This window comes from Amblyraja radiata, chromosome 3, assembly GCF_010909765.2.
Source record: "Amblyraja radiata isolate CabotCenter1 chromosome 3, sAmbRad1.1.pri, whole genome shotgun sequence".
Lineage (NCBI taxonomy): Eukaryota > Metazoa > Chordata > Chondrichthyes > Rajiformes > Rajidae > Amblyraja > Amblyraja radiata.
Window position 1 is genome coordinate 105163039 of NC_045958.1, and position 9748 is coordinate 105172786.

General features: G+C 47.3%; 1 pseudogene; it reads right to left on the reverse strand.

Annotated features, from left to right (window-relative positions):
* LOC116971584 overlaps window positions 1-9748 on the reverse strand; it is a 55212-nt pseudogene extending 45464 nt beyond the window's left edge.

Sequence of the window (9748 nt, forward strand, 5' to 3'; positions counted from 1 at the left end):
AACTCCGTACAGACAGCACCTGAGGTCAGTATCGAACCGGGGTCTCTGGTGCTGTGAGGCAGCGGCTCTACCCGCTGCGCCACTGGTCTGGGTTCTAATTGTGTTGAGTTTGTGGAGGGGCAGAGCTTGTGAACGGCTGCTCGGGAGGGTGGGGGAAGAGATGGCAAGTCCAGGAAGGTGAGGGAATCCCGGGAATAGCAGGGGCAGATGTGGAGCCGGCTGTTGGCTGTCCAGTTCCCGAAACTTCTGCGTCCAGCTGCATGGCCTCAACCTCCTCCACCCCCTGACTTTGGTTTCTCACCATGCCTCTGCCCCCCCCCCCCCTCCCCACCCTCCCCCTCTCTCCCCCCATCCACCACAAAACCCAGTGACAGAGAGAGAGAGAGGGAGAAACAGGCAAGGGGGAGCGACCTATGGGACAGTACATCACAGGAACAGGAACAGGCCCTTCGGCCCACAGTGTCCATGCTGAACATGATGCCAGGATAAACGGATCTCTGCGGAGTGTGTTCGACCGTCCAGAAGCCGAAGTTTCGAGCACACCGACGAGAGGGCCTGTACATCGGGCCGTCCGTAGCGGCTACTACAGAGGGTTCATGGCCCCGACCACGGATGAACAAGGGAGGAGGACTGACTGAACTTTGTTGCCTTCCACCACAGTGAAGAATGCTGTGGTGGATGTTTGTGTTAAATTCCATTGTGTATTGTGTGTTCTCTTTTTAAGTGTATCGCTGCTGGCAAATTCATTTCACTGCACCTTCGGGTGCATGTGACGAATAAAGTTGACTTTGACTTTGACTTGCCTGCACGTGATCCATATCCCTCTCTTCAGTTTACTTTATATTTAGTTTAGAGATACAGTGTAGATACAGGCCATTGGGCCCACCGGGTCCGTGCCGACCAGCGATCCCCGCACACACACTAGGGACAATTTTTTCATTTATAACAAGCCAATTCACCTACGAACCTGTACGTCTTTGGTGAGTGGGAGGAAACGGAAGTTCTCGGAGGAAACCCGTGCAGGAAACTAAACATAATCATAAGCTGTCCACAGTGCACAGATGAAGGGTACAACATCTGTTTGTGTACCTTGTTGTGTAAAAGGACTGGACAAGCTAGATGCAGGAAAAATGTTCCCAATGTTGGGCGAGTCCAGAACCAGGGGCCACGGACTTAGAATAAAGGGGGGCCATTTAAGACTGAGGTGAGAAAAAACATTTTCACCCAGAAAGTTGTGAATTTGTGGAATTCCCTGCCACAGAGGGCAGTGGAGGCCAAGTCACTGCATGGATTTAAGCGAGAGTTAGATAGAGCTCTAGGGGCTAGTGGAATCAAGAAATATGGGGAGAAGGCAGGCACGGGTCATTGATTGGGGACGATCATCCATGATCACAATGAATGGTCGTGCTGGCTTGAAGGGCCGAATGGCCTCCTCCTGCACCTTTTTTCTATGTTTCTGTAACATTTATTGCAAGATAAAGTCTGATAAACATCACTCAAAGGTCTCCAATGACGGAGATGGGTTCTTGATTCCCCTACTCTGGGTAAAAGAATGTGCATTCACCCAATCTATTCCACTCATGATGTTATACACCTCCATAAGATCACCCCTCATCCTCCTGAGTGGGTGCATGGAAGGAGCTGCCATAGGAGGCTATTGAGGCAGGTACTATCACAACATTCAAAAGACATGTTTCGACAGGTACATGGATAGGAGAGGTTTGGATGGGTGTATGAGCCAAATGCAGGCAGGTTGGACTAGTGTAGATGGGGCATGTGGGTCAGCATGGACGAATTTGACAGTCACAACACACAAGGTACACGAAAACGTGAAATTAGGAGTGAAAACAAAAACAAAAATACAAACGAGTGTTATCTGGCTGCCGTGTTCACAGCGCCTTCACCGGAACAAACAAACAAACAAACACAGACTTATCCCCTGGGCAGAGGATTCTAAACTAGAGTGCCCCCCCCCCTCCCTCACACGTGTCCCCCTTTGTTCTCCCATCATCTCTCACGGTGGTCCTCCCACCCCGGATCCCCATTGTCTTCCCCTCCCCCCTCACGCTCATCGACCACTGATCGCAAGGCCCCACCGCCACCGAGGCTCCCATTGCTGCCGAGGCTCCTGTTGCCGTCGCCGAGGCTCCCATCGCCGCCACCGCCGAGGCTCCTTCGGCCCAGACAGGCCTCGCCACCCGGCTTCACCACAGTCCCCTGGGAGGCCTGTGGGGTGAGTCGGGCCTACCCACAGTGTGGAAACAGGCCCTTCAGCCCAACCTGCCCACACCACCCAACATGTCCCAGCTACACTAGTCCCACATGCCTGTGTTTGGTCCATATCCCTCCAAACCTGTGCTATCCATGTACTGCTTCTTAAATGGTGGGATAGTTCCTGCCTCAACTACCTCCTCTGGCAGCTTGTTCCATACACCCACCACCCTTTGTGTGAAAAGTCACCCCTCTGATTCTTATTAAATATTTTCCCCTTCACCTTAAACCAATGTCCTCTGGTCCTCGATTCCCCTACTCTGGGCAAGAGACTCTGTGCATCTACACAATCTATTCCTCTCATGATTTTATACACCTCTATCAGCTCACCACTCATCCTCCTGCGCTCCAAGGAATAGAGTCCCAGCTGCTCAACCTCTCCCTGTAGCTCATGCCCTCAGGTCCTGACAACAACCTCGTAAATCTTCTCTGCACCCTTTCCAGCTTGACAACATCTTTCCTATAACATGGTGCCCAGAACTGAACACAATACTCAAAGTGCGGCCTCACCAGCATCTTATAGAACTGCAACAACTTCTACACTCTGGTTTGGAAAGAGGTGTTTACAACATTGCTGTTCTCCTTTACCCACCTATGCCCTGTGTGCAGGTGTGCGTGTAGTTGCTGAGGCAATACTGGTCTATCAAGGCCCGGTCGACGGAAGGGTGAGGGGGGGAGAGACACCGCAAACACTTGCTCTCCTTCCTGCCGTAGTTTGTGGGGCAGGCAATGTGCAGGGCCCACCACAAGCTGCAAGGCTCATGGGCAAGCACCTCTGTTGGGAGAGCTCATTGACTGGTTCATTACTGCCACGTGTACAGAGATACATCAAACCATCCCACTCAGAACCAGAATGCTCACTCTGGTCTACACAAAACCATCAAGAAGAGGCAATACAAAAGCTTTACACAGACCCTCACCACACGTGACAATAAACTAAACTAAACTAAGCTAAACTAAATTAAATTAAACTTAACTAAACCAAACTAAATATAGACACAAAAAGCTGGAATAAACTATACTAAACTAAACTAAGCAAAACTCAGCTAAACCAAGGTAAACCCAATTAAACTAAACTAAACTAAGCTAAATTATCGAATAAATTAAATTAAACTTAACTAAACTGAACTAAATATAGACACAAAAAGCTGGAATAAACTGTACTAAACTTAACTAGGTTAAGCTAAACTAAATTAAACTAAACTAAGTTAACCTAAACTTAACTAAACTAAGCTAAACTAAACTAAATTAAGCAAAACTCACCTAAACTAAATTAAATAAGGTAAAATAAACCAAGTGCCGCTCGACAATGACAGGTTTGTTGTGCATGCATGGTTTCAGCATGATGGTGGAGGACGGGTGCCATATATATAGACAGATAGATGACAGAAATACACACACACAAACGTACACATAATAAACAAACAATAATAGTGCAGTAATAACAATAATAGTTGATTTAGTGCAGAGCTTATTGGAGGTTGTTGTGTTTAAAGAGTGATGCCGTGCATTGGCATGAGTCCAATATACTCTGTGTGAGTGCAATAGATGTTCTTCTGGACCAGCAGGCAGAGAGATGCAGCTGGTGACAACGTTGAGAGTTTCATGTTCCTTGACGATAATCTCATCACCAATCAGTCATTGAAGTGACAGGCAAGAAGCCGCACCAACGTCTCTACTTCCTGAGGAGATTGAGGAAATTCCCCGTGTCGCCAGAACCTCTTACAAACTTCGACAGCTGCCCCGTAGAGAGCACACTGTCGGGTTGCATCACAGCTTGGTTTGGGAACAGCTCTGCCCAAGACTGCAAGAAATCACACAGAGTTGTAGATGTAGTCCAGTCCATCACACAGACCACACTCCCCACCATTGTAGATGTAGCCCAGTCCATCACACAGACCACACTCCCCACCATTGTAGATGTAGCCCAGTCCATCACACGGACCACACTCCCCACCATTGTAGATGTAGCCCAGTCCATCACACAGACCACACTCCCCACCATCGACTCCATCTACACTTCACGCTGCCTCGGGAAAACAGCCAAGACTAGACCCACCCCGGTCATTCCTTCTTCTCCCCGCTCCTGTCCGGCAGAAGGTACAGAAGCTTGAAACTCACGCAAGACACATAGACAATATATACCAAACACAAATACTCAATACGTTAATAACCCTAATACTATAGCTGAACATCCATAGTCGACAGTGCAGCCAAAGGCAGACTTTGGTTCATAGTTGCTGGGTTTAGTGTCGCGTGTTGTGCTACTTCTTCTTTCGTGTCCGTCTTCCATGTTTCAAATGTTGACATCGCTGTCATCGTCCATCCTGAAAAGTACGCAAGCATCCGGCGACAATCAGTGGAAGCCATCACTTGTTGCAATAGATGATGGTGATAGCAGAATTAGCTCGGGATACTTCCAGTTTGCTATCCCCACCACGTGGACGCACCTACTATGGGGCCGTGGTGCTGCAAATTTGCCTGCATTTGGCCCATATCCCGATAAACCTGTCCTACCCATGTAGCTGTCCAAGTGCCCTGCACATGTTGTTACAGTCCCTGCCTCGGCCTCTCTGGTACACAGGCTGCTGTGGTTTCCGCAGAGCGCCGGGACCACTGGGCAGAGCGGCCACACAGAGGAAGAAGCTACTGCAGTCACGTCACCAAAACCACACGTTGTTTTGTACGCGGGAGGCCCTGTCTCGCAAACTGGATTGCCTTTTCAAAAGAAGTGACCCAAAAGTTCACAGCACGATGCACACGTCCAAGGGAAGGCTCCGACACACAGCCCTGTTTCAGGGAATTATCCCGGAGATGAGCGGGTCAGCATACGATGAGCGTTTGACGGCACTGGGCCTGTACTCGCTGGAGTTTAGAAGGATGAGGGATAGGCTTGCCAACTTTCTCACTCCCAAATAAGGGGCAATAGGTCAAAATACGGGACAAATTCCCGACGGCAATTCGTTGACTGACTCGGCCGTGGCTGGGTGAATGATGAGTTGTCCCGGGTGCTGGACTGCACACAAAGCCCAGCCGGCGGGCCAGCTGAGGAGTTTTGGCCCCGGCACCCCATCCAACTCATGAACCGATGATCGGCCATGAGAAGGAGGGGTGGTGGTGGTGTCGGCGGTAAGCGAAGGTCCGAAGGTCGGACAGCTGGCCGGGCTGCCGACCGACCGACGGGGCCGCGGGCGAGGCGCTGCTGCTGCTGCACTCCATGGGCTGCACTACGTCGGGACGGGTGAGGCGGGGCCGGACGCGGCGCTCCGACCCGACAGTCCCCTCGACCCGAGTAGTAGCAGTCAAATACGGGACAAGGGCGGTCCCGTACGGGACAAACCAATTTAGCCCAAAATACAGGATGTCCCGGCTAATACGGGACAGTTGGCAACCCTATTGAGCGGGGACCTCATTAAAACTTACTGAATAGTGAAAGGCTTGATAAGTGGATGTGGAGAGGATGTTTCCACTAGCGGGAGCGTCTAGGACCAGAGGCCCTAGCTTCAGAATTAAAGGATGTTCTTTTAGGAAGGAGATGAGGAGGAATTTCTTTAGTCAGAGGGTGGTGAATCTGTGGAATTCATTAAATAGATTCTTGATTAGTACGGGTGTCAGGGGTTATGGGGAGAAGGCAGGAGAATGGGGTTGAGGGAGAGATAGATCAGCCATGATTGAATAGCGGAGTAGACTTGAAGGGCCGAATGGCCTAATTCTGCTCCCTATCACTAATGAACATGAATGCCAGTGGTAAACAAGGCTTCCGCACTGCTTGCTTTTGTACGTCGGGGCACTGAGTATAAGAATCAAGAAGTCATGTTGAAACTCTTTAGGTCATGGGTTTGGCCGCATGTGGAGTATCGCGTGCGTTTCTGACAGCTCCATTCGGGGAAGGGCGTGCTGTCTTTGGAGAGAATGCAGAGGAAGTTCACCAGAATTATGACTGGATTAGAGAGTATTGGGGAGAAGTTGGCCAAGCTTGGATTGTTTACTCTGGCACAACAGACATTGCAGGGAGATGTATGTAAAATAGTAAACGAGAACTTACCAGTTTGAAGTTTGATCTTTATTTTATGAGGAGCTACGTCGAGGGATTACGTGAAGACCCCGCCAGCACGCATGCGCGCCATTCTTCAAAGCAGCGGTGTGGAATCACAGTAATAGTAAGTGAAATAAATATAGTAAGATAAGAAGAACTAGGATACCAGTTGACCTTTATAATAGAGTGTGGGCGTGGAGGGCACGTAATCCCTCGACGTAACTCCTCATAAAATAAAGATCAAACTTCAAACTGGTAAGTTCTCGTTTAATCTTACTATTTTACTTCGGAGTCACGCGAGTGACTACGTGAAGATTTTAAAGATCTGTGATTTCATGCCGTGGAACAAATCCATGCTTCATTCACTGCCGAAGTCATCCAAGGGAGGAAGTATGTTATCGTAAACAAACATGGATCCATTTTTTAAAAAGAATAACGATTTATTTTGACAAAGAAAATAATGCTCCCTCGGGCTAAATTATATTACAGAACTTAAAATACTTTCTGCAAATACCGCAGGTTTGGCGATCGGCTTATTATAAAATATTTGAAAAGTCTTTTCCCTAGACCATCCTGCTGTCGCCTGGATATGGTCCATTGGCACCTCCATGTTTCTAGCTGCTGATGTTGCTGCTGCCCTGGTGGAATGAGATTTAAAAATGTCAGTATCCACCCCAGCAGCACCCAGAACCTGTCTCAGCCATCTAGAGATGGTCTGTACTGACACCCGGCCATGAGGCTGTTTGAAGCTGACCCATAGAGCCAATTCGCTTCCTCTTAAGGTTTTTGTCATCTTAAGATAAAGCAGTAGGTGTGTCATGACACACAAACGGGGGTCAGATTGGGTATGCCCGGAATTCCAAATTCAGTCCCGATGTTCCTGGTCTACTTTGTTTGACCAACTCCAAGATCCGGAAGGTTATCTTGTCCGTTGATGTTTTCATATTGTCCAATCTTAATTTGTATAGGGACTGGACCCGTTGAGCTGAGACCAATTATGCCATCAGCATGACTGTTTTTAGTGTGAGCTGTTCCAGGGACAAGGACATTGCTGGTGACCAACCCCTTAGCAATGTCAGTACAACACTGACGTCCCAGATCTGGGTGTACCTTGGTCTGGGAGGATTGGTGTTGTAAATATCCCTCATTAGTTTGGCAACTAGAGAGTGAGATCCCATGGACTGCTGTCCCGGTGCCTGCCATAAATATGCTGACAGAGCACTCCTAGCACTGTTAATAGTGCTGTAACTCAGTCCTTCATCAAAGTGAAGGCTGGATAGGAACTCCAGGACGTTGGTAATTGTAGCTGATCTGTATGCTACACCAGTCCTTGAGCAGTACGATTCCCATTTCTGAATGCTGGAGAGGTACCGCTTCTTGTTTGATTCTCGGTAGGCCGCCGTGATCATGTTCATGGTCCTATCCGTTAATCCCAGATCCAGCAAAGGTCTTTTCAAATTCTGCAAGCCAACAGATTTATCCTGTCATGGCATGGATGACTCTCGCCCGTAACAGAATGGACCAAAAGATCTGGTCTTTTAGTAATGGTCATGTGCGGTTTAGAGACCATGTCGGGGACCACAGGGAACCATGGCTGTGTAGGCCAATCGTGTACTACCAAAATACCTGAAGCTGAGTCAATTTGTATTTTGCGTAGGACCCGACTGATGAGGCAGAAGGGGGGAAAGGCATAGAAAAACAATTTTCCCCAATTCAGCGAAAAAGCGTCCATCGCTGCTGCCTCAGGGTCTGGTTCCCAAGCGACATATGTTGGTAACTGGTGATTCAGTCTGGATGCAAAGAGGTCGATATCAGGTGTACCATACTGCATAGTAATATCAGCAAATACTTGTGGTTCAACATCCATAGAATTTTCGTGACCTCGTGTCTGCCACTGTATTGAGCTTACCTGGTAGGTAAGTTGCTGATAGCCAAATACAGTATGTCTGTCGACACACCATTGCCAGATTGTGTTGACCAGATTGTCACGATATCGATTTTATTCCACCCATATGATTAATATAAGCCACCACCATGGTATTGTCAATTTGTAGGCGGACATGCAGATGGTGCATAGTTGAACAGTAAGCTTTTAGCCCATAAAACGCACCCAACATTTCTAAGTAATTTATACCCAATGTTTGTAGTAGTGATGATTCTTGTATGTTCCACCAGTACTAGATATAGTATTAGTTGCTCCCCAGCCATGAGCACTGGCATCTGTTTGTAATGTGAATGATGGGTTACTGATAACGATGAGGCTGGAACTATGCCAAATATTTTCCTTCCACCATTGTAACTCCGAAATTGCTTTGGCTGGTAATTGTATAGGTCGATCAAAATGACCTGCATGTTGTTTTAGCATTTGCACCTTTGCCCTTTGTAGATTTTAGTAGGTCAAAGGCCCAAACTGAGTAGCTGGAAATGCTGCTATTAATTTCCCAATCACTCTTGCCACCTGTCGAATAGATGGTTGATTAGTAACAATCAATTTGTTGCAGGCTTCCACCAAATCTGCTGCTTTGTTCTTTGGCAATGTTACAGACATGTGGACAGAGTTAATTGTGAATCCCAGATAATCCATAGTTGTGGATGGTGTCAACTTAGATTTATCTGGATGGATGATAAACCCCAGTGTTTCAAACGACTGTTTGGTAGCTGAAACCGCTGATTTAGCTAATTCCAGGGTTTTCCCCACAATCAAAATATCATCAAGATATGCCATGACAATATGTTTTTGTTTTCTTAATATTGTCAAGGCTGGCTTCAATATCTTGGTAAATAGTCTAGGGGCTGATGTTAACTCATGAGGCAACGCGTTATACTGCCATTGTTGCCCCATCCAGTTAAATTTTAAGTATCGACGATGATCCTTATGAATGGGTACTATATAGTATGCATCTTTTAAATCGATGCATGCCATGAAGTATCCTTCGGAAACTAATTGTTTGGCAGTAACAAATGTTTCCATTTTGAAATGTATATACTTTACAAAAGTATTCAGTCTAGTTAAGTCAATGATGATGCGACATCCACCATATTTCTTGGTTTTTGTACAAATTCCAGAGAGTCATGCACCGTCCTCTCTATAACTCCTTTAGCATGTAACCTCATCAGTTCTGCATGTCCTTTCAACTTTTCCAGTTGTGAGAGTACAAACTCCCTGTCAGGTACATGTTGAACTGGTGGCATACTTTTTTGGTTGACATCAATTTTGTATCCCTGAATACTTTGTAGTATATATTTGTTAGTTGTAATAGTCCTCCATGCTTCCCAAAACAAGTGTAACCTTACCCCTGTTAGTACCGGACCTACACCTTTTATGTTCTGGAAGGAACCAGACCCACCTACCTCCATGGTTACCGGTGGTATGTTCATTTCTTCAGCTTCTGCCTCTTCAGTGGTCGAGGCGCCGGAGTGTGGGGTTGGCGCATCTTCCAT